Here is a 24,568-nt window from a genome sequence, read left to right as displayed (position 1 = left end):
CTGCTCACCTCTGACCCGGGGACGGAGTGGCGGGAGTGAAAGCAGAGGAGGGCAGTTTCTTCTCCAGTCCTAAGTCAGAACTGGTGTGGTGCCAGGGATGCACTAACGGGCCCGGTCCTTGGTTCACTTGCCACTGCCTACCAGCTGCCCTGGCGTGGGGTGCTGCAAACACGCGACATTGGCTCTGACTTCTTTCTCCAAAGTTCCAACCAGATTCCTTCGTCTCCTCGCTGGTCATAGCCACTGGGGCATCCTATCATGCCTCATTCGACAACTCTACACACGAGCCCACCTCCTTCCCCAAGACATTGGCCCTCTTTGTACTTCCCGGTCACTGCCCACTCTAAAATCCTTGGCATTATCCATGACTCCTCTCCCCCTGTTATCCTCCATATCGACCCAGAGTCCAAGGTGTGTCAACTCTGCTTTTGAAATGTCATCCATATCTGCTCTTGTCCCTTTATCATTCCATATACATCACCCTAGACCAAGAGCCCGGCCAGTCATTTGGTCCCTCACTTAGCCACCAAGGCAACTCTTTACTTGGGCTCTACTATAAATATAGTGCGCTCTCAGAAACCAGTCCAGTGCCTTCCTCCTCCTCTCTCCCTCCTCCCTTTCCCTCTTCATTTATTGCACACCTACTATGTACTAGGCTCTTTTTTTAAAAATAATAAACATTTTTTAAAAAAGATTTATTCTTTCTTTATTTCCTTCCCTTCCCCCCCACCCCCCAGTTGTCTGCTCTCTCTGTCCATTCGCTGTGTGCTCTTCTATGACCGCTTCTATCCTTGCCAGCAGCACTGGGAATCTGTGTTTCTTTTTTTTGTTGCGTCATCTTGCTATGTCAGCTCTCCGTGTGTGCGGTGCCATTCCTGGGCAAGCTGCACTTTCTTTCGCGCTGGGCGGCTCTCCTTACGGGGTGCACTCCTTGTGCATGGGGCTCCCCTACGCAGGGACACCCTTGCGTGGCCCAGGGTTTGAATCGTGGACCTCCCATGAGGCAGATGCCCTATCCATTGGGCCAAGTCTGCTTCCCTGTACTAGGCTCTTTATATTTGTCATCTCATTTAATCTTCACAATAATTCGTAAAATATGCCCCAAGTAATTTACCCAAAGTTCTACAGCTAGTAAGTGATAGAGCCAGGGCTCAAATCCAGATCTGGATAGTTCCAAAGTTAGTATTTCAGGAAGCAGATGTGGCTTTAGCAGCTGGACACCTGCTTACCACATGGGAGGTCCTGGATTCACTTCCTGGTGCCTCCTAAAGAAGATGAGCAGACAGCAAGCTGATGCAGCAAGATGATGCAATGAAGAGACACAGCGAGGAAACACAATGAGAGAGACACACACAAAAAAACAGGGAACAGAGGTGGTGCAAATGATTGGATGCCTCCCTCCCACGAACTCAGGAGGTCCCGAGTTCGGTTCCCAGTGCCTCCTAAAAAAAAAGAAGACAAGAGGACAGGGAGGGGAAGCAGACTTGGCCCAGTGGTTAGGGCATCCGTCTACCACATGGGAGGTCCGTGGTTCAAACCCCAGGCCTCCTTGACCTGTGTGGAGCTGACCCATGCGCAGTGCTGATGCGTGCAAGGAGTGCTGTGCCATGCAGGGGTGTCCCTGCATAGGGGTGTCCCCGTGTAGGGGAGCCCCACGCGCAAGGAGTGCGCCCCGTAAGGAGAGCCTTCCAGCGCAAAAGAAAGTGCAACCTGCCCAGGAATGGCGCCATACACATGGAGAGCTGACACAACAAGATGACGCAACAAAAAGAAACACAGATTCCCGTGCCACTGACAACAACAGAAGCTGACAAAGAAGACGCAGCAAATAGACACAGAGAACAGACAACTGGGGCGGGCGGGTGGGCAGGAGGGGGAGAAAGAGGACAAGGAGCACAAACACGGGGGTGGGGGAGCAGATAAATAAAATCTTAAAAAAAAGCAAGTGTGTCGTTTTCTTTTGTTCTTTGCTATACCAGCCAGCTTCCCCATATGACTCTTTGACTCAAAAGCCTTCCAAGACTTTCTATTTTCTTATTCTTCCATTAGACTTTTGAGGTCCATTCTGGTCTGATCCCATACTTCTCAGTGTGACCTGAATTGGTGTCAACCAGGAGAACATTTGAATGCTTTAGGGCTTTGTCCTCATTTCTCTACTGTTTTATACACACACACACACACGTATATATATATATATATATATTTTTTTTTTTTTTTAGGAGGTACTGGGAATTGAACCCGGGACCTCATAATGGGAAATGGGCATTCAACCACTGAGCTACACCCGCTCCCCAGTTAGATATATTTTTATCAACAGCTTACATGAAGATGTAGCATCACATTTCCACAGCTGTAAGCCTGGAGGGATAGTAAACACTTTGAAAGACAGGGTAAGGATCCAAAAAAACATCTGCATGTGTAGACTGAGAGGCAAACATAACCAGATGAAGTGACCAGAGGTCTGTGTCAGGCCTCAGTCTGGACCAGACATGTCTTGGAAGCAGTTCAAGTGAAAAAGAACCAGGGATTTTACTAAGTTCCATTTGAGTCATCATCATGATGCGGTTGCCAAAAGTGCATTCAATAGTAAGCTGTATTACTAGAGATACAGTATCACAAATAAAGGAGAGGATTGGTTGTCCTGCTTTCCTCTAAGTTGGTCAGCTATTATCACAGGAGTAACGAATGAAGTGGAACTGTTTAGGCTAGAGAAGAGGAGACGAGTTGGGAGTCATTAGAGTGATGCTCTGTGACACCACGAGGGGGTGTGTGGACTAAGTGGAGACCACCAGGAGAGAGTTCAGCTCAAAGGAAGGAAAAGCATGTCCGTAATAGGGTGGTGTATGGGAATCCTGTATTTTATGCATGATTGTTCTGTAAATTCACACCTTCTCTAATTTAAAAAAAATTTTTTTATGTTCATAAATGGAATGTGCTGCGGTGGGAGGTGGTGAGTTCCCATTACTGGAGGTATTCAAGAAGAGGCTGCAACTCTGCTTGCCAGGGATGATGGCAGGAAGTTGAGGATCAAAAGAGTATGAACTCGGTGGTGGACTTGGCCCAGTGGTTAGGGCGTCCGCCTACGACATGGGAGGTCCACGGTTCAAACCCCGGGCCTCCTTGACCCGTGTGGAGCTGGCCCATGCGCAGTGCTGATGTATGCAAGGAGTGCCCTGCCACACAGGGGTGTCCCCTGCGTAGGGGAGCCCCACGTGCAAGGAGTGTACCCCGTAAGGAGAGCCGCCCAGCACGAAAGAAAGTGCAGCCTGCCCAGGAATGGCGCCTCACACACGGAGAGCTGACACAACAAGATGACGCAACAAAAAGAAACACAGATTCCCGTGCCACTGACAACAGAAGGGAACAAAGACGAAGCAGCAAATAGACACAGAGAACAGACAACCAGGGTGGGTGGGTGGGGGGGAGATAAATAAATAAATCTTTTTTTAAAAAAAAGAATATGGACTAGGTAGGGCGTCTCTGAGATCCCTTCCCACCAAACCTGTGATGTCTCCTGCCGTTCCCTGTACCTGTTTCCTCTTTTTCTACCAAGTCTACCTGCGAATCCAACCTGCACTGATCCTTTAATTATTTACCTTCTTTTATGGTTCTTTAATCATCTCCAACTTTTAGCCCCTTGAGGGTAGATGTCTGTATTATCTATTACAGGATAAAAACCTTATTAAACATTGACTGTTCCCAGCCTTCCTCTGAGACCTCCCCTCACCCCCAAGATAATTTTAGCCCTCACCTGTTGTTGGAAATCTTGTCTTGGCCTGCTCAGTTCCAAAGCTTTTCTAATACAGACCTGGGAGAATAGGAGGTGAGAGAGAGAAAAAGTCAACTTTCTCGTGTGTTGGGGAGAATCTGGGTAAAAGATGAAGGAAAAAGGGGAAAAATGAAACCTGAGAAGCCAAGCCAATTGACTTAATAAGGAGCTGACAGTCGGCAAAGAGAGACAAAAGCTGTTGGCTACAGGGGAGAGAGGGGAGCAGAGTGGGGGGCTGGTCTAGGGGTTTGTAGAGAGTGATTAGCTGCTGCAAGGTGCAACAGAAGAGGCGAGGAAGGGGAATTTTAACAAGTGGTGCTCTAGATTATGAACTGGCTCACCTTCAAGAGAGCCAAGTCAAAACTGAATTCCTGTTTGAAGTTAGTTTTGGTATTTGGATTGCGGGGCCCCAAATATATTCAGGTTACATGTCCTGTGATGTTCACAGGACCCAGGGTGGTGCCGGGGTCGTGGTAGGTACCCCGTTAAGCAGCACCCCAGTGCCTGCAAGTGGAGAAAATGAGGTCCTGAGGTCGTGGGACCCTGTAAAAACAGACAGCATTAAGCTTATTACCTTGCCTAGGAGTCATATCCTTAAAAAAAAAATTTTTTTTAAGATTTATTTTATTTATTTCTCCCCACCCCCTCGTTGTTTGCACTCGCTGTGTCTGTTTGTCTTTCTTGTTTCTTCAGGCACCAGGAGCCAAACCCAGGACCTCCGATGTGGGAGGGAGGTGCTTTATCCCTTGAACCACCTGGGTCCCCTGCTTTGTTGTGTCTCATCATGATTTTGTTCTTGTGTCTTTTGTTGCATCATCTTGTTGCACCAGCCTGCCACTCCTGCTCTTTGCGCCAGCTCACTGTTTTCTTTAGGAGGCACCGGGAACCAAACCAGGGATCTCCCATGTGGTAGGTGGGAACTCAATCACTTGAGCCACATCCACTTCCCAGTTGTATCTTTTCAAAACATGTGTGAACCTGGGATTTCAAGTTAAAAATGCCCTGGGAGTTAGAATACGTTATGGGTCTAGACAGATGGAGCAGGTGAGGCCCAGGGAGGTTAATCAGCTGGCTCAAAGTCACAGAGCAGGTTTTAGGTCCGGCTGGGACTGGGATGGGCCTCTCCCAGAGCTTGGGCCACAGTCCAGGGCTGCCTCTTTGGGTTGGGCCAGAGAGCCACATGCAGATAAACAGATAAATAGGGTCATGATGAGAGAGAAATGGGGGTGGGGGGGCAGGTGGCTGGGAGACTGGGAGTCCTGAGCACCCCTCCCTCTGCTTCGACCTCTGCTTGGGCTCTGGGGGTGTCCAGACTAGAAGGCCAGGCCTGCCTTCTCAGATCTCATGGCCTCACAGGGAAATGAGCCAGGCATGGGAAGAATTCCAATGAAAAGTTGGAGGCCAGCGCTGCAGTGGTGTCGTGGAAAGAGTCTGGACTGGGAATTAGGAGACCTGGGTACATCTTCCAGCTCCAACTCACCACCCGAGTGATTTTAGGCAAACCCCTTTACCCCTCCGGGCCTCAGTTTTCACATCTGTGAAACCTCCATCTCCAAAATGAAAAGTTCTGTAGTTCTCCATACAAGAGCACATGAAGGTAGTAACCAAATGAATTCCGTGAGAGCTGGTCCCCAGCACAATCTCAAAAAGGAGGACAAGAAGGAAATGTCCCTGGGGCTCAGAACTGCCACGCCAAGTTGGGCAGTGAGGAGCAGGAGGTGGCTCCAGGCAGCTTTCTCCTGGCCCTGCCCAGGATATCCTCTCCTGGCTTAGGACCTCTGCTGTCCCCCGGCAAACGAGAGCTATGTGGGTGTTTTGCTCTAAACAAACCGAGCCTGTTCTTTAATCAGTGTCATCAGGCTGAAAGGGAGCTTGGAGAGAAACTTATTCGAGCCTCTTACTTTTACAGCTGAGGAAACTGAGGCCCAGAGACTGGGAGCGAGGAGGCTAAGGCCATAAGCTCTTGGCTTTCTGGCCCATCTTCCTTCTTTTGGGACTTGATTAGAATTGATTAGAAATGGGAATGCAGCCTTAGAGACTTCAGATAACTGCTGGTGCAGGTTCCTTGTTGGGGTGCTCTTCTATCTTGAGATCCTCAGTGAGAGGTACTGACTGCTTGGACAGAACCCATCCCTTAGGAAGTCTCAGCTTAGATGTCACTTCCTGCAGGAAACTTTGCCAGGATAGGTGTCTCTCCTAAAGAGTCCCTCACCGTCAGCATTTCATACACGGGATTGAAATCCCCAATTCAATTTGTTGTCTTTTCCCAACTAGACTGTGGGTCCCATGTGGGCAGGGACCATATCCATCTTGTTCACCAACAGATACCTAGTGTCTAGTCCAGTGCCCAGCACACAGTAGGCCCTCAATAAATATTTATTAAATGCGTAAATAACTGAGTTGGCCAGAGAAGGATTCCTGGAGGAAAAGGCAAATGTTAAGCCAGGCATCACCGCCTGGGAAGAAGACAGAATTATCTCTGGTTGGGGGAACTCCAATGCAAAGGGAAGTCTTAGCGAGACGGTAATGGGAAATGAACAGAGGAAGAAGTCAGGCAATTCAAACAAACAGGAGTTCTCCAAGATCATGGTCTTGCTAACCTGGGAGGGCTAGTTGGTGGAGGGGAGGAAGGCTCGGCCATGCTGGGGTCATGAGGAAGTGGCTGTGAGCCCCTAGAATCTCTCAAAAGGGGTCTTTGTATGGGGAGCAACGCCCTCAGCAGGTTGGCTGGAGGAAAGGGAGGCTGAAGGAGCCAGGGGGAGCAGGTAGGATCTCTGCAGCCTGCCAGAGGTACTAGGCTCTGGGCGGTGGTGGTGATGGGAGTTCTGGGAAGTCCTGGGGCCAGAGAAAAAAGTGAAGGAAAGCTTCCCCCTGCTGACGACCCCTTCTGTTAGACTGAGGACCCTGGAGGACAGGACCTGTGTCTTCTGTTTGTATCCTGCCCTCCAGATGCTGGGCCCTTGGGATCTACAAGTAGAGTCCCTAGGGCGAGCTTCTGGAAGGGGCTGAAGCCGCCTTCTGAGGTGGGAATGGCATGGTGGGGGTTTGGGGAGCCCCCGCATTCCACCAGCCTTCAGTCCCACAGGAGCATTCCGGCAATCTCCAATATCTTTTTTTACTCTAATCCCCTCCTGGGAAGGTTTTCTTGCCAGCGCCTGCTACACCAGATCTAACCACCAGGGGGCAGGGAAAAAGCAGCCCTCAGGTCACTGGCCCTCCTCTTTCCCACCTGAGGGCCGCGATGGGCGGTGACTCACCTGGCTGGCAAGTGGAGCCCAGTAACTCTGTTAACCCCTTCCTGCCTAGGCCAAGGTGCCTCCCTCACAGCACAAGCAGGGGGCAGATCCTTTTCTTAGGGGAGGGGCTAAGGTAGAGGTGAAGTCGGAGGTGAAGTCAGCGTCCAGGCACGCAGGCCCTTGTCCGGGCTGAAGATGGGGAGGCTAGCACCCCCTACCTCCGTTGGGTAGCTACCCCCTCGGGAGCTCAGATGGGAGGCCAGAGAAGCCGGGGCTGTGGCCACCTGTACTGGGCCTCGGAGGCGGGGTCTGGAGGAGAAGGCTGGGGCAGCCCTAGAAACCAGACTTCCGGGTTCCCCGCAGCTTTTTGCAACAACTGGGGAGTGAGGCAGTGTGTGTGTATGTGTGTGTGTGTGTGGGGGGGGGTGGCCAAAGAGTGCCAGGAGAGCCACACAGGGTGGCAGGAGAGCGACATCGAAGGGGAGGGGTAGACAGCTAAGATCTGGCAAGGGAGCGTCTGGATTCTCTGCAGTTCTCAGGTGCCCGGTTCTGCGTGTCGCTCCTCGAGTACCAGGCAGCTTTCCAGCGCTGTGACCGGCTCAAGTTCCGGGATTGTGTTCCGGGCCACAAGGTGTTAAGTTCCGGGCCACAAGGGTGGGAGTGGGGTGCCGGAGTCCCTGCCTCCTTCCTCCTCACAGAGCGTCACCACCTCGGAGTCCACCAGGGTGGCACGCAAGGAGTTAAGTCTGCCCGCAATCTGCAAGCCTGGAGCCGGGAGGGGGGGAGGAGCAGGAGGAGAGGGTAGAGGAGGAGAAGGGGGCAGCCGACTGCAGGGAGACAGCGCCAGGACCTCCCTCCCCGGGGACCTGGTCCCCCAGCCCCCAGCCCCAAAAGAGGCCCTGCCCTGCTCGGGGTCGGGCTCTCCTCGGCGCCCTGCCCCCGCCCTTCAGCTTTGTGTCCCCAGGAGGGTGGGCTGCAGGATTTCCAGCCAAGCTTTGGCTGCCTGCTCAGTTTTTCCAAACCCTCCAGTCGGGGAGGCGGGAGCCTTGTCAGGATAAAAGTCCCTCCCCCCTGCCCCTGCCGGCCCCCTCGCTCAGCCTCCCGCTTCCTGCCCCCGCACCTTCTTCCCAACTCCTTTCCCTTTCGGAGCCTGGCCCCGGCTCCCCCCCCCATCCCCACTTCTATTGGCTCCCAAGTTCCAAGTTCAGGTTGGAGGGGGCCAGATGGGTCCCACAATCCTGGAGAGGCGCCGGGAAAAGCCACATTCCGCAGGCGGTCCCTGAGACGCTCTGGGAGCCCGCCCGACTCCCAGCCTGGCGCCCGCCCGGGCGCAGGCGATGGCCCCAGGGCCACCGGGGATGGTGGCTCAGGGGTCTCCGCCCCAGGAGGGAGACGGCGCTGGGGGCGCCGGCAGACCTGGGCAGCAGGCTCTGCGGCTGGTGCCAAGCCCTGGGGCGGACTTGGAGGAGGGGGCAGTGTTCCGAGCGCTGGCACGGTTCTGCCCAGCCCGGCTATTATATAATAATCACCAGCCATCAGGAAGCCGGGCAGCTGGAGTGAGTGGGCAAGCCAGGATGCCCGGATCCGTTCCTCCTCCAGGGCCCAGGAAGATGTCTCCACCGAAACGGGGATGTGGGCGCAGCCCTGAAGTGAAATGATGGGGGGGGGGGAGGGGGCGGGGAGGCAGGGGCAAATGAGGGGCGCCGGGCAGTCCGAAAACTGACCCGCAAGTCCCGCCCCCAGAGCGCTGACTGACAGTGCTCTGAGCCAATGATGGAAGCCACTGTGGGGCTCAAATTTAACCCCTTTTTGGGTCCCTAGTTACTTGAGGGGATTGAGTCCCCTTCCAGAAACACTTTCCCCCGCCTGGACGCCTCCCAACTTCACAGGCCTCAGGCCTGTGAGGGGTACCAGCTGGAGTTTCCTTTCGACCGAGTCACCCCAGGAGCAGAAAACCGGCAGCCTAGCTCCGCCTCCAGCCCAAGAGTAAATTGTAGTACAAGACAGGGTTGTGTGTGCGTACAGGGGTTCCAGGAAAAGGCTCTCTTAGGGCTGGCACGCCCACCCTGGGCCGCGAACTGGCGCCCTCACACTCCCGTGCCCACGCTGGCACGCCCACCGACGCACGCCGACCCTCGCCAACACACCTGGGACCCCGCTTGAGACACCCTGACACACAGGTACACTGACACAGGGGAACACGGCCTCACACGTGGTTCCCCGAGTTCGCCAGTAGAGGGAGCCGCCCCATGCTCGCCGTGGGCCGCCGGCGCTCCGCGTCCTCACGCACTCCGGGGTTCCACCCAGAACTCGTGGCCGCCCAGGGCTCCGCTCCCGGTCCTAACCTGGAACCTACGCTGGGGGATGAGTCACGGCCCCACCCCGGGGAACGCAGCCCAGGGCTGCTCCGTAGAACAAGCCCGACACTCCTGCACTTCACCGTGTACCACGTGTAAGCGACCTCTTGCCACACGGCCAGCACTGCACCCCAACACACATCGTTTTCTGGACCCACTAGGAACCAGGCTTGTGCCCTGTGGCTTGAGATGTGTGTAACGTGGGAGACTGAGCCGCATAAATGAGATGGACCCTTCCTCATAAGGGGCATCCTGTTGGGGAAATGGCCCTCTGCCTCCTCTCCTGTATTAAACCTGCAGTGATCCTGGAGAGCAGAGAGGAAATTCAACCCTACCTCCCCAGGCAGGGACCAGCCTAGAGGCTGGGGTCTCTCACATCAGAGCTCAGCCCCTCTGGCATCAGTTTTCTTTTCCCTGAAGCCGGGATAATACCTGGGTCAAAGGATTGCGCTGATTCAGCCCTTAACCTGGCACAGTGCTTGGCAGAGCCGTTAGTGGGCACTCAGGATGTTCTTGTTGAGTGGCTCAGAGCAGGATCGGGAGAGAGCACGTGTGCAAAAGTGCTTTGTAAACTGGGCTGGGTTAGGGACGTAAAGGGTTATTATGAAATCATCTTTCAGGGTCTGGCCCACCTTCTGCCTATGCCTCTCTAGGTGGGGACTGAAAACGACTCAGCAGACCTTGCCCAGCGCCCAGGTGCTGACGCCATTGTCAAGTCCATGTATACTGAAGTCCTACTGTGAGCCCGGCCCTTGAGTGCTGTGGGGATGATGGGGCTGGAGGAGATGTGGCTGCGGTCTGGGCTCCCAGAAATCCTTTGGGGGGACCGGACATACTTATGGGAGAAACAAGATAAAGCATATCATCAAATACTTAATTGGGTGCTATACAGGTAAGAGGCGGTCAGAAGAGAGGGGGTCAGTGAGGCCAGAGCTTTTTGGGGAGCATCTGTGAGGAGGCTCAGGGCAGAGGCCCACATAGTAAGAGCAAGCAGCTCTCCTCACCTGCTAGAATGCTGGCAGGTGGGGCTGTGGGGAAGGGCAAGTGCCCGGTAATAAATACATTTGGTAATACATTTGGTAATAGATCCAAATGTAGTGCTGGGCTTGGGCCTTTCTAGCTGGGCGACCCTGAGCCGTCACTTCTTCGTGGATGTGAGCCTCCGCTTCCTCCGCTGTGTACTGGGGCCATCACATCTTTCCCACAGATCTGTGGTGAACCTTGACAAGTGTGAAATGCCTTTTTAAAGTGCTCCGCATTCTTCTCTTTTTTTCGTTCTTTCATTGCATCTACTCTCCCGTAGGGTCTTGGGCTGTGTGAGAGGCTTTCTGAGGTTAAGAGAGTTTTTTGAGAAGACAAAGGTTTAGCTTCCACCAACACTTTCTTAGCATCGCTTTGAGCTGCTGAGGATGGCGATGAAAAACTCAGTCCCTGTCCTCAAGGACCTCGTGGTCCAGCTGGAGCGACCGATGGAAAAAAGAGATGCTCAATGCAGAATGGACATGGGTGGGGTCGAATGAAGGGGGACCCTGAGCGAGGTTGGGGTGGGGGGCGGCGGGGGAGTTCAGGCAATTCCCCCTCCTCCCGGTTCCGAGCTGGTAGGAGGGTAGCTGTGTCCAGCCTCTGCCTCGCCCGGGACGCCGTCGGCGCGTCCCCTCGGGCTGGGGAGCCGGGCGAGCGGCGCGGGCCAGCCGCCCCCTCCCGCCCGCGGGCCGACCTGCCTCCCGCTAGCCGGCCCGGCGCCTTACCGAGTCAGGCCGCTGGGAGGCCGGGGGAGCCGGCGCGGGCGAGGAGGCGAGCGAGATGGGGGAGCTCTTATTTTGACAGGGGCCTCTCCGGGCTCTGGTATGAAGGCAGAAGGAGGCAGCCAGAGCGCCCCGATGCTTATTCAGGCTGGGGAGAGGAGCCGCGAGCAGGCGCGGGCGAGGCTCCGGCAGCGCAGGGGAGCCCGGCGAGGCGGCGGCGCGCGGCGGAGCGAGTGGCCGGACATGCCCCGGGCCCGGGGCCGCTGCACCACCGCCGCCGCCCGGAGCCAGCCGGCCGGACGCCCGCACGCCTGGGTCCCCCGGCGCCGCGCCGCCCGGGGGCTGCGCCCCGGACCCTCGGCGGCCGAGCAACAATAAGCGCCCAGACAGCCCCCTCCCCGCCCCGCGCCCGCCGTCTCCGCGGGCCTCGGGGAAAGTGAAAGGAGGCGGCGAAGGAAGGAAGGAAGCGAGGAAGGGAGGGAGGGAGGAGGAGCAGGAGCCGGAGCCGGAGTCGGGAGGTTCGGGGCCGAAACCCCAGCCCCGAGCCCCGGGCCGGGCGGCTGTGCGCGCTCTCCCGCCGCTGCCCGGCGCCCACGACCATGCTCGGCGATTGGGAGGCAGGAACCCAGGCGCCCAGTGATTCTCGGAGACCCTCTCTCGGGCCGCTGTGGTATTGAGATCAAGGCGTCCAAGGATCAAAAGATCACCGCCTGCCCGCCCTCCTCCGCACCTCCAACTGGCGAGCGGGAGCACCCCAATTCACCCACCGACCCTGACCTGGTCATGGCGTCCAGCTCCAGCCTGGCGTGAGGACCCCCGACCCGCGCGAGGTGAGGGGTGGGCTGGGGGCGAGGGCGAAAGCCATGCCAGGCCAGCAGAGGCGCGAGCAGGGCCATCCAGTTTGAATTGGAGAACCGGGGGACACAGTCTGATTGTCTCTTGTCCTCTGGCAGGCACCCTCAGGCTGTTCAGGGGGTGGGGGACGCCCCCAGGGCCAGTGGAGGCTACTCTTAAGCCCCAATGACGTTGGCAGCCCCAGAGCACCCGTGGGCAAGGCCTAGGGGCAGCCAGGGGACCCTGCCACCCTAGCGCAGAGAACAAGGCCGGCCTTGGGCCAGCTGGAGAAGCGAACCCTGCCCTGGGGGCTTCTGGGAGATGTAGTCCCCCTCCCAGGCTCACCAACCCCTTGGGTCTCAGCACCCCAGCACTCCTCCCCTGGCTGATGGGAGCCTCAGGGGGTGGGGTGGGCTGGGATTGGGGAGAGCTGGGGGGTCACCATCTGCCCCCAGGCACTGCCTAGGAGCAGCAGCTGTGGCTGGAGTCTTCCTTGCCAGGTTCTTAGTGGTGTGGACTTGGCTGGGGGGTGGGGCAGTCACATAGTCCCTTGGAGGTGTCCCCGCACTGCTAAGGGGAGGTGGCCCCCGACTTGGTCCGAAGGAGCCTTGGGGGAGAAATGTGGGGCAGCGAAGTGAAGCTCAGGGTTTCTTGCTTGGCTGGGCTGTGTGCTATCCTTGGGCTGCTGGAATTTGGTTTCTACTCTCCCCTTCTCTCCTCCTCCTCGGGGGCTGGGAAGGAGAGTGTCCCTCGCATTCTAGGAGTCTAGGGGGTGTCTCTCTGGAGCACTGAAGCCAGGATCAGCTTCTGTCTGTCTGTCCAGCTTCCTTCCTTCCGGGTTTTTCTGGCACCCCCTCCTCCCTCTTCCTTCTGTCTGATGCTTGGGGTGTGTATCTGTGTCTGGGTCTGTGGGGGCCTCCGCTGGGGGCAGGGAAAATGTTGCTCTGGGAGAGGTGAGCTGGGGCCTGTGATTGAACCCTGCCAGAGGGGCTGGGAGCCCCCCTGGATCTTGGGCCCTCCCACCCAGCCTTCGTTTCCTGTTTTACCCAAGAAAGCTGTCTTTCTCTCTATCTGCTGAAGCCCTCCTGCTGCCCCTGAGCAGCTCCGAAAGAGGCCTCCAGGGTGGGCCTCCCACCGCCCTGCCCCCCCTCCACGCCTCAGCTTCTCCGGGGCGCAGCCTGGCTCCGGCGCTGCCCCCTCGGCTAGCGCGGGGGGGGGCTTTCTCTGGGTCGGGACGCAGATTTCATGGCCCCAGGGGACGAGTGTGCTTAGGCCCTGGCTTCCTGGTGGCAGCTCCGAGGCGCCTGCTGCTGGTGGTGAGGGAGGGAGACTGATGGAAGCCCCAGGACAGGGCGGGAGGGTGAGGAAGGAGAGGGGCAGGGGGGAAGACAGGGAGGCTCAGGCCCGAAGGACGGTCCTTGCCTCCCCCTCTGTGATCTGGCTCCTTGGCCTTGGAGAACGTGGCCTGGGAGGCCAGCCTTCTGACCCCTCCTGCCAGGGGTTCTCCTCTGCCTCCCCGGGTTAGTCCTCTTTGGGCTGGGTGGGAGTTCATGCTGGAGGGGTGCTGCTGGTGAGGGGGAGGATACCTGTATTTTTGGATCCAGAGTAACTCTTGTGCCGGGGGTGGCAGGGGCCCTGTGGCTGGAGGCGGCTCTGGAGTCCGTGTGGAGGGTCAGAAGGTGGGGAGGAGTTACAGGATCTTGGAGAAGGATCAGTGGTCCACGGAAATCTGGTGCTAGTGCGACCGTGGTATTGTGGCACCCAGTGATCTTGCTTGCTGAGTCTGTCTGGGGCACCCACGACGCTGGTCCTGCCTCCTGGCTCCCGGTTGAGTTCAGCAGGAGCCCTGGGCCGGGGCCTCAGCTTCCATGGCCAGGCTGGGCAGTAGCTTTGGGGGCAGAGGCCTAGCGGGTGGCAGTGTCGACTCGGCAGGGCTGGAATGCCTGGCACCTGCTTTAGATTAAAGGCGATGCCGTGCAAAGGGGGGCTGCCTGCCTGTGGGGGGGAGTGGCTAGGATGGGGCTCCGTGGAGCCCAGGAGTGGGGTGGGAGGGGAGTACCAGAGCTGCAGGCTGTGGCAGCTCCGGCAGGAACGGTGGGAGCCTCGGGTCACCCAGCTGCGCAGCCCCTCCTCCGGGGAGTCTGGGGGGGAGAGCTGGAGGGCCGCCCCACACTGCCTCTGGCGCCACTGGCTCAAGTTCTGACCCAGCGCCCTGGGGCAGCTTTGAGGAGCCAGGGTGTCTGCGAGTAGTCTTCCCAGGATTGGAAGAGGCCTGCAAGGAGATGGGGGGCACTTTGGGGTTCTTGCTGCCCTGGTGCCTTGAGTCACTCTGCCTCGACTCCCTGGTTGCAGGTGGCACCTCAAGGGCCTAGGCACCCATGAGTGATGGGGAAATTGCATCCCTCCCTTCCTTGTGCCAGGAGCCCTGGGCACTGCCCGGGGTGCTGACCTGGGGGGGAGGGGCCGAGGGGGGGATGGCACCGTGGGAAAGTGGGCAGCCGTGGGAGCCGAGCGGGTACAGGCTGGGTGCCGCGGGCAGGGAGCCTCTGCCAGGCCCGCTCTCCCTGGGGTGGGGCCAGCTGTTCCAGGGACTGGCTCAACCTGTTGAGCGCCTGGCTGCTCTAGCTTGGCACCCATGCCCCTGCCCGCCAGCTCTGCCAGCTGCCCACCCTTAGCCACACTGCGGGACCGTCCCGGGGATCTGGGGAATGGAAGGGCTGTGAGAGGCAGGGGCTCTGCCCAGGCGGAGGAGCTCACCCAGGGAGTGCTAAAGACTCCCCAGGGTCCCATCTTTCAACCCCCAGAGCCAGGCCGGAGCCCTTGGAGGGCTGGGTAGCCGGGACCAGGGGCAGAGCGACCGGCTTGGGAAAGGCACGGCCTAGGAGCTCCTGGGGTGCTGCTGCCTGGGTTACTTAGGTGGGCGCCCCTGAAGGCAGCCTGCAGTTCCAGCCTGGAATTTCCTCTGCCGGGTGCCAGGGCCAAGCCTCTGGGAGTCCCACTCCCAGCCCGGCTGGACCTCCCCTCCCGCCCCCCTCGGGGAGCTCCACTGACTTTTCCCTGGAGATTGGGGGAGGGGCAGAAGGGCATTCTGGCTGTCCTGGGAAGGCCGACTTCCTGGGCGTGGGGTGGGTTGCGCTGCCTCAGTTTCCCCAACCTCCCCACCCCCCACCCCCCGCCGTGGGAAGGAGGGAAACACTGGATTCCCAGCAGATGCCCCCACCCCATCCTGAGTGTGGGAGTCCCGGGCCCACCCTGACCCCTGCAGGCCCTTGGCATTCCCCTACCCCTACTCTCTGACCCCTTAGCTTTTGGCCCACCTTGGTGGGCTGTGTGTGACTAGCCAGTGGGGAAGGGGAGCCAGGGTGCCACTCTGCAGGGGAGAGGGTGGTCACCCCTGCCCGGGAGCAGGGGGAGGGAAGCCCCTCCCCCCTTCTCCTGTCGGCGGCCAAAGCAGAGGTGGCCTCCTCTGTGTCCCCCTAACCTTGCTGTCGCTTTCCAGTCCCCCTCCCCCAGGGGCGGGGCCTGCCTTGCCCAGCCCCTCTCTTCCGCCAATGGGCCGGGAGCCTTCCCCCTCCCCCTCGCTCTCCACCCGCCTCCGGCCTCAACTGGGAATGGCCCCGAATCCAGCATTTCCAGCATTTCGAAACCCGGATTGTTTTGAAATCCAGGAGTACTTCAGCCCTCTCTGCCTCCCCTCCTCCCCCTCGGCGGGCTGCAGAGCCCTGTCCTCCGATCTGCCTTCCCGCAGCGCTTTGGGAGGTGGCGTGTGTGAGCTCGTGGGCTAGCCCGTGGCCACGGCCGGCTCCGTGTGCCTCTGTGTGCTTGTGTCTTCTGTCGGCAGTCCTGTGGGACTGACCGGATGTCGTGGGTGCTTCCCGAGTTCTCCCGGGCTGTCCTGATGAGTGTCAGAACCTCCAAAGGGTCTTTAGGGGCCGTTCGTGGGGGCGTTTGGGTCTTTGGGGGGCGGTTATCTTGGACATGCGTCTTTCGGAATTGTCTGTCCTCAGTTGCACGCCTCTGGGGGTATCCCTGAGATGTGTGGCGGGGGGTGTGTCTCTCCGATGTGTGTGCCACACACGCGTGCGCTCCACCCTTGTTCCTGCATCTCTCCTGCTCCCTTGGCCCATGTCTGGAGTGTGCAGTCACAGGTGTGCCCGCATCTCCTGGAACACGGAGTCCCCTGCCGCCTGATGGGGCAGTTTCCTGGACCGGGGCCAACGCTCTTGGCAGTCCTGTGGTCCTTGGAGAGAGAGCGGTGGAGTGGGGAAACTTTGGGGTCAAGTATCCCAGAGGCCTTGGTGCCCCCACGCTGCCGCTCGCAGATCCACGCTCCCCGTCCAGCCTCTTGTCCCGCGCTAGAGGAAAAGGGCTGGGAGAAAGGAGTTCCGCCCCGACCCTGCAGTCACTTGCTTGACTGGGGACGAGAAAGAGCCAGCCACACCAGAACTGGGAGCTCAGAGGCAAACTTAAGGTTCAGAAAAGTTGACTTCCTCAGCAAAGCGCAGACTCGTATTTCCAGGCTGAGCAGAAGGTAGAGGGGCCTGGAATGCTACAACGGTGATGTGTTCCCTCCAGAGATACAAGGCATTGGGGGTGGGGCCAGTTGCCATTGTACACTTGAGCGTTTCTTCATCCAGATCCCAGGAAGTCCTTCTTCAGGTTTAATCTCAATTCCCTCCTGCTGCAGTGAGTGGTCTACAGGAGGGGAGGTTGCCAGTGGGGCCTTTTTTTTTTTCCGCCAAGGCGAGCGTGATGATAGCAGAGTTGTGATCTCGGGTTCTAAGTGAATGCTTTCCTTTAGAAGAACTTGTGAGGAAATCAGAGAGGAAGAGGGCTGGGGACAGGGGCTGCTGGCATGAGTCGAGGACCTGTGTGGACAGCAGTGGGAGATAGGCATTAGGAGGCATGGTCCCTTTTACCCCCGCCCCTCCCCGCACAGCCTCTGGTCCCAGGATGCAGTGGGAGGCAGGGAGGGGTAGAGGCACAGGTTGGTACAGTGTGCAGTGACCTGGCATGGGGGAGGGCCTTGGCGAGGAATTTTCAGTTTATTTCTCAATCTCTGTCTCTGAGACGCGCGCGCGCGCGCGCACACAGACACGTCACTGCGGACACCTTCAGGAGATGAGCCCAGAAAAGTCATGCAGGTGGTGGTAGGGCAGGGCGGTGCCAGGTCCACATCGGGGCATGTGGGACCAGCCTGGGTCCACAGACGCCCTGCGCTGGCCCTGGGGCTGGACGTGCCCAGCCGAGGCCTCCCCCAGCTCCCCTCTCCTGGGCCTGGGAAGCACGCAGGCTGGAGAGGGTTAAGTCTGGTTGGCAGGGACAACTCCACCCTCCTCCCCCCCACCACCAGTGCAGTGAGAGAGGGAGGGGTGGTTAGCAGCTTGCTCTAGTTGGCGACTCTCCCAGAATTCTTCGGAAAAGAACTCCCCTTTGACCCCCAGTACAAACTGAGCCCAGCCACCAGCCTCCCTCCCGTATGCCCGTAGGAGCTCCGCTCAGCCCCCTCCCACTGAACTGCTAAGGCTGATCCTCTCCCCCCAGACCCCCCAACCAAGCCAGGTCCCCAGGACTTGGCATCTTCGGGGGAACTAGGGATATAGCCCAAGAGACCACACGGGGACACAGGACACGCGGCCATCCCTTCCCCTGACATAGGCCTACCTGGGGGTGGCCGGCCCTGGAAGCTGGGGTCCTCAGTCAACCTCATCCGTCCCCTCCCCCCAGGTCCTCAAGCCAGGTCGTGGGAGTCCTCCCACCCCTCCTCTCTCCTTGTGGGGCCCAGCTCCAAGACTCCTTCCAGGGCCGCCTTCTTCCCTGCTTCCAGGCTGGAGGTGGGGGGGGAGCAGTGTGGTGGGGCAGCTGGGTCAGGCCTGGCTCCCAGCCAATCCACAGAAGTCCTGGGGGGGGGGGGGTGTCTGAGTAGCTCAGAGACTTCCTGGAGCTGCAGGCTGTGTGTGTGTGTGTGTGTGTGTGTGTACATGTTTATGTGGTGTGTGTGCGTGTGGGGGGTGGGGCAGGGGTTCTGGGAGGAGCAGGGGCATAGATTGCTGGGGGGGGGGCTTCCAGCTGTGACCCTCTCTCCACAGGGAGGCCCCATCCCAGACCACACCCTTGAGCCGAGCCTGACCCGCAGATTCCAGAGGTGAGAGCTCCATGTGCTCGCGTCCTTCTCGGCCTCTGCTGCTCTCTCTCCGGCCACTGCACCGTCCTGGCTTAGCCTCCCGCTTGGCTTTTTGTCTTTCGGGCTCCCTCCTGGCTTTCTGCCCCCCCACTGCTCCTTTCATTCCCCTCCCCCCAGTCCCAGGGTGGCCTCCTCTGGCTCCCGGTGGTCAGATAGTCTAACAACCTGGAACCTGGCGGGGAGGGGGGCGGGGCCGGAAAAGGAAGGGTTAAAGCCCCCCCCCCCCCCCCCCCCCCCCCCCCGCCAGGGAAGCCCGGCCCTTCCCTGGGCTGGGGCCTTTCTCCGGGGGTGGGAGGTGGGTGCTCCAGCCCAGGCACCCCTCACGGGCAAGGTACTCGTTCCTGGTTCTCCCAAGTACTTGCTCCCCCACTGGCTTTGGCCCCAACTGGCTGAGTCAAAGCCCGGGTGGCTATTAGCCACTCAAACGTGCCCTGGCCCCCGAGATGCACGCACGCGCCTTCTCTCCCCCTTTTTCTTACACACACACATACACACACCTCTGCCTGCCATCCTTCTTCCCTCCCTCCCCTCCTTCCTTACTTAGCAACAACTCCCTGAATTCACAACAAACACTCCTGTGGGCTCCCGGTCTGACGAGGGAGAGCAGGAGGAAGCCGGGACTGGGAGGAGGCTCTCCTGGATTGTCCTCAGGAGGGTGGGGCTTCCAATGCTCCCAGCTACCCCCCACCCTCCCTGCCGGAGGGAGGCCACTAGCCCTCGGGAAGGGTGCAAAGTGGTCCCACTCCCCACCCCCAGCTGCGAGGGGAGCAGTGACAGGTGTGGCTGGCAGGTGGGGGCAGGGCTTGGACTCCACCCCTCTCCGCAGAGTCCCACTTGATCTTTGACCCCCACCTGGGGAGTGGGCGGGGCAGCAGACTCCTCTAGCCTATTGGCACCTCTCAGCGGGGACCGTGCGCTGTTGTCATGGTAACCTGCCTGGCGCCCTCCTCGACTGTCTGTTAGGGACCAGGATAGAGGAGGATGGAAAGATGGGGGCCAGGCAGGCTGGGGGAGACCCGGGGACTTTGCCCCCAGGGCACCAGCCAGGCTGGGCATCTGCGTCGAGGGGGTGGGGCGTGGCGCTCTCTCTTTGATCTCTTTCCTGGGCAGGAGCTGTGGCTTCTAGCACAGGACCTGGTACCCAGCGGGCGTGCAGGGAGGGCATGGGGGGTGAGGGAGTGAGGCCGGCTACCCAGTCCTTCCTGGCCCAGAGGACCCAGAACCTGGTGAATCCGTCTTATGAAATGGTTAAGAACCTAATTGCTGGAGTGTGGTGTTCAAATCCTTCTAGTTATAGGCTGTGTGCCTTGGGCAAGTTACTTACCCTCTCTGTGCCTGAGCTTTCTTATCTGTAAATTGGGGAGGATGATGGAACTTATCTTGTGGAGTTGTTCTGAGCCTTAAACTAGGTAATGAGCGTGAAGCTCTTAGGCCTGTTACACAGAAAATGCTCAATAAATGGTAGAGACTGTCATCGTTATTATTAGTCACAGCTCTTCACAGGAACTCTTGACCTCCCAGGGGCTTTAGCAGGGGAAGAAATGAGGGGGCAGGGGGAGTGGGTAGAGTCGGGGGCGGCTAGAAGAGATGGCCTCTTCAAACTTCAGACTCCTGAATTCTGTCTCTACTCTTCCAAACTCACCTTCCTGCAGCCTCAGTTTCCCCACTGTTGGTGCCGGCTATCTTGACTGTAAGTTTGCCAAGTAGCGGAGGGACTGGGGAACTTAGGACCCGCCTCCCTCCCTATCTCCCCAGCATTTGTCTGGGCTGGGCCCTCCCTCCTCCAGGCCTTGGCCCCGATCAGCCTTCAGCACCCCTCCCACCACCCCATCTCCTGCTGCTCTGTTCCTTCACCAGCATGAACAAGACATTCCGTCCTTAAATGCCTGCCTCCTCTCGCTCCTGGCCTAAGGGTCAGGGACCTTCCCCGGGAGAAAAGGGGCAGTGTGGAGCTGTGACACGGATGACAGCTCCTCAGGCCTGTCTCGGGGCATTTTCCTTAGGTGTGGCAGGGCAGTGCCCAGACCTGTGATGGATACTCCAGCCCAGAGGGACCTGCCTGGCACCCCCTGGCCCCAGATGGGCAGGGAGGGGGCATCCTTGAGCCCAGAGGGGCTGGGATCATATCAATACCCACAACATCCAGAGGACACCCTTGGAATCCTTTCTTGGGGCTGCAGAGGGTGAATGTGGGCAGCGCTGGAGAGAGTTTTGCCTTCGTTCTGGGTTGCCTGGGGCAAGGGAGAATGCGGAGTGCAGCTTGGTGGGCAGTGGCTTGGGAGGGGCTAAGGCTTAGGGAACTTTGGGGTCAGGGGCCTGGGAATGGGCAGCAGAGATGGGGTACCCATAAGGAGGGGAGCGATGCGACTTCTGGCAAGTCAGTGAACAAATCTCCAGAGGAAGTTGACTAAGATGTGGCAGAAGTGCCTGGGAGACCAGTGCTCCTGGGTCTGTGGCCTGGGCTTGGCTAGCAGGTGACCTGTTTGACCTGGTACTGAGAGGGGTGGCCCTGCTTGCCACCTCCTTCTGAGACCAGAGGGGACACTCCCCCCAAAGGGCCCTGGGGGTGAGGACTCAGAGTTGGCCTGGGCCGTGCCTCCCAGCCGGGCTGGCCATGCCGCCTGTGCCCAGCCCCTGGGGCCTGTTCCTTGGGCAGGCCGGGGCTATTTTTGGGATCGGGCTGGGGCTCTGGGGCTGGTTTCAGATGTTCCAATGTGAACAGGAGAAAATGGGAACAGATGGCTCGAGGGTTCCGATCAGCGGGTCCTGCTGGGAGCAGGTTATTTTTAGGGCCTTGTTAACCCTTTGGGGGCTTGTGGAGCCACCCCAAGAGGTTCAGCCCTTTAGAGGAGAAGAGTCTTCTCCCTGGACTTCCACTTTCCAGAACTTCATGCCCAGTTCTCCTCCATCCCTCTCAGACCCCACTCTTCAAAGAGGTCCATGGCAAGAGAGGAGGCTCAAGCTTCCTCACAGCCAGAGCACTGCAGGGTGCCTGCCAAGGGCTCAGGCAGGGTGACGAGGGGTGCGTGGTGGGACACCTGAGCCCTCACCCACCAGGCCCACAGAAGGAGGGGACGCAGGCCACGGTTGACGGGAATCCCCCGGCACTTGCCTTGTGGGGTTTCGAGACGCAGCCTGGCGACTGAGAGCGGAGACAGTCACGCTGGGCCCAGGCTCCGGCTGGAGTGTGTGCCAGGGAGCAGCAGGGCACTGCTGGCAGAGGGAGCTGGCCTCGGTGAGGAGGGCAGAGGAAAAAGCATTGGTGCCACTACTGTGATGCTGATTCAAAGGGCAAATAGTGGGACTTTACCAAATGCCCATGTGTTTGGGTGCCATGGAAGGAGGTAAGGAAGGGGACATCAGGTCCAGAAGTGGCTTGTGGAGGACTAGGTGTGTCTTAGGCATGCTGTTAGATACTTCCACTAATAAATACTCTCTCTGTAAAATTGTCTCAGAGGGAACTGAGACTCAGAAGGACTAAGGGATGGACAAGGTCCTGTAGCTCAGATGGGGCGTGCCTGCCCGCGGCCCGACCGTCCCAGGGAACTGGTTTAAGGAATGGGTGTGGGAAAGGAGGCCTGGGAGCAGGGGACCCTGCCTGTCGCTGCTCTCACAATTCCCTAAGCCCTTCTTGCCCGAGGGTGCCAGGACTGACACCAGAAACCCCGTTTGGCCTTCCTGTCTTCCCTGCTGGAGGATCAGAGGCACACATCCTGTCTCATCACCCCCTCCCCCAGCCCTGCCCGGCCCGTGCGCGCCTGCTTCCTGTAGGGTCACAGCAGTCTGGATGTCAACGTGGGCAGGCTCGAGGGCCCTCTAGGCGCTGCTGGTGCCAAAAGTTTGGGCCAGGCCAGCGAGGCGAAGGGGCTGGGAGGATGCCTCTGCCTCTGGCAGTACCTGGAGGAGAGCAGGGAGCCGGGCAGGTGCTGGGTGAGGTCCCACCCACAGCCGCCTGCAGTGTGGTGAGCAGGCTCTGCCAGCAGCCTGCCCGCACCCCACTCCTCCCACAATAGCCCCATTGTTCCCAGCAGCCTGGCAGTTTGGAGGAGGTTCCTGGGCCACCCCCAACCCCCCAAAACAGGGGCCAAATTAACTCCTGGGAGGCCAGAGGCCAGGTGAGGGCCCACAGTATCTCCCACTGCCCATCTTTCCCTGGTCTGAGAATCCAGGCTTGGAAGTCACCTTCTAGCCACGTGCACCCAGCAACAGAGTACCTTCTGGGGTTGGGGTCTCCCACAGAGGGTGGGTCACAGCACTTAGACCCTCTCCTACCCCCACCCTGGTGCAGGTGCCAGGAGCAGGAAGTGCCAATGAGGTAGCGGGCGGAGACCAGATATATTTGGGCCGGTGGGGCTAATTCCAGCCACCACCGCCTGCCCTACTGGCTCTTGAGCTCCTTTCCTTCCTGTGAAACCAGAGCTGGGTTGGGCCTAGCTCAGGATTTCGGTGGATTTAAAGAGGCAGCACCATCCCTGCCAGCCTCTGTTCCTCTCCCCCTCCCCAGGTAGAGTCTGGGACAGAGAAAGGGCTGGAGGGGAGGGCCTGCTGCTCCTCCCTTGCCCTGGGCTAACCCCTGGCCCTTTCCCCTGTTGGGGGTACCAGACTCTTGGCACTCCTCTCTCCCAGGGCCTTGGGCGGGTGGGGTGGGCGGGGGTGGGCTGTGGTTTCCTGTGTTGGCTGTTTGTGCCTGGCCCAGAGTGCCCGCCGCCTGCCTGGGCTTCCTGCCCTGTCTTGTTTCCTTGTGCCCCCCACCCCCTCTCCCCCCGTGGGAGGGAGCAGCTAGGGATTGGGCAGCAGGCTTTGGGGGCACCCCACTGCCAGGGCATGCCTGCTGCCGAGGTCCGGCTACACTGGCGCTGGCTGGAGAAGCCAAGAGAAGTGAGGTGACCTCAGGCCCATCCAGGCAATGCCACTGATCCCCGCAGGCTCTAGAAGGGACAGTGGGCACCTGAACGGACAGATTTCCCCAGAAGCACCCTGTTCAAAGATCCCACATTGGAGAGGAGTGAGACCAGGAGTTTCCCTGGCCCTGCCGGGTTGGGGTTGCCTGATCTTACCCTGGGAGTGCAGGTGGGGTGGGGCTGGAAACTCCCAGGCTGATTTGCATGGTCTCCTTTGGCAGGGGGTGCGGGGAAGTGGGGAGAGCTGCTAGGAACCAGGGCAAGGGGGCAGCCACCTAAGCTTGGAAGTCCCCACACAAAGGGTCCCAAAGCAATACCTGGCCCCTGAGCAGGTTTCCTGCTGGGCCATGGATCCTTGATCTCCCTGCTGCCTGGTGAGTCACCACCTCAGGAAGAGGAAGTGACCTGGGTGGCAGAGGGGAGCTTCTGGGGACCAAGGAGTCCTGACAGCCAGGGATAAAGGGACTTGGAATCTTGCTGTCTTGGGGGCTGTGTCTCCTGCACCAGGGGCCAAGGATCCCACCTCCATTGCTCCCAGCAGGGTCCTGACCTTTCACCCATCACAGGGAGACCCGGCAGTGCATTTTCCTTTTAGACGTGGCTGCCCACTGCGTGTATGTGGGAGCAGGGCCCTCCAAACCATTTCTCACTGCCTCTTCGGGTGGCTCTGAGTGGGGCAATGAGACTGCTGGGCGGATGGGCCAGGCAGAGGCTCCCAGCGCGAGGGCAGCTGGGAAGAGGCAGGTTGCCTCTGGGCGCCTAGGTGCCGAGGACCCGTGGCAGCTCTGTGGTGTAGAGGGCTGGCGTTCCATAACCTCTAGCCTTCCTTGTCTCCCTCCCCCAGCCAGGGGCAGGCCCACCTGAACCCCGAGGCTGCTCTTCCAACCCCGGTTACACAGGGAGGACAACTGACTCCCAGGCTCTGCCTCCGCAGCCTCCTGGCTCAGTTCTCGTGGGTTTGCTCCTGGCCCTTTCACGCCAGGTGACTTGCACTTGCTCCCAGTTTCTGAGCACATGTCACCTTATGAGGAAGCCACAGCGCTGGGTTCCCAGCACCCCATCCTTTTCCTCTCACCCATCTCAGGGACTCCTGGCCTAGTGCAGGGAGGCCCCTTCACTCTTTGTTTAAAAACCGCACCCGCTTGCAGTCAGCCCTCCTGCCTCCCATCCCTGTGGCTTTCCAGGCTCTTCTGGGATGGTGTGTAGAGGAGGAGGGGTCTCTGGGAGCCAGGAAAGGCTCCTGGATGGGAGGTGGGGGTAGGGGTTTGAGATGGGAAAGTCCTGACTCATCCATGCTTGACTCAGCTCGCCCTGCGTCTGGGTGGGGGCCTGGGGACAGAGTCCTAGAGGGGGAGGGTAACTTCAGGCTTCTTCTGGGGAGGGACCTTGATCTGACCTGGGCCACTGGGAAGACTCATTTTCCAACAGCCCCTCCCCCAAATTATTACAGGTCCCCGAGTTTTGAGGCTATAACTGTAGGAGGTAGTGGGGCTGGGCAAGGCAGCTGGAACGCGGGAAGCCCACCTATCAGGTACAGGCAAA

At 59.0% G+C, this 24,568-nt stretch overlaps 1 protein-coding gene and 1 long non-coding RNA gene across 5 annotated transcripts in view; one reads left to right on the top strand and one right to left on the bottom strand.

Moving 5' to 3' along the window:
- Positions 1 to 14: 14 nt before the first annotated feature.
- On the bottom strand, positions 15 to 14,178 carry LOC131276327 (uncharacterized). Its single transcript, XR_009183824.1, has 3 exons — positions 13,528 to 14,178; positions 3,752 to 3,808; positions 15 to 162 (listed from the first exon to the last, which is right to left on the bottom strand). It is a non-coding gene; the product is annotated as an uncharacterized lncRNA (long non-coding RNA).
- Positions 11,273 to 24,568, top strand: part of BCL9L (BCL9 like) — a 27,414-nt gene continuing 14,118 nt past the window's right edge. For 2 of the 4 annotated variants that reach the window (XM_058289376.2, XM_058289374.2), the window contains exons 1-2: positions 11,273 to 11,937; positions 18,031 to 18,086. The gene's annotated coding sequence lies outside the window, so the exon portion shown is untranslated. The remainder of the gene's footprint in view (positions 11,938 to 18,030; positions 18,087 to 24,568) is intronic. The other 2 variants (XM_058289377.2, XM_058289375.2) reach the window with 1 other exon arrangement.

This window comes from Dasypus novemcinctus, chromosome 27 (genome assembly GCF_030445035.2).
Source record: "Dasypus novemcinctus isolate mDasNov1 chromosome 27, mDasNov1.1.hap2, whole genome shotgun sequence".
Classification (NCBI taxonomy): domain Eukaryota; kingdom Metazoa; phylum Chordata; class Mammalia; order Cingulata; family Dasypodidae; genus Dasypus; species Dasypus novemcinctus.
The sequence above is the reverse complement of the archived record's forward strand: the minus strand, read 5'-3'. Positions and strand labels throughout refer to the sequence as shown.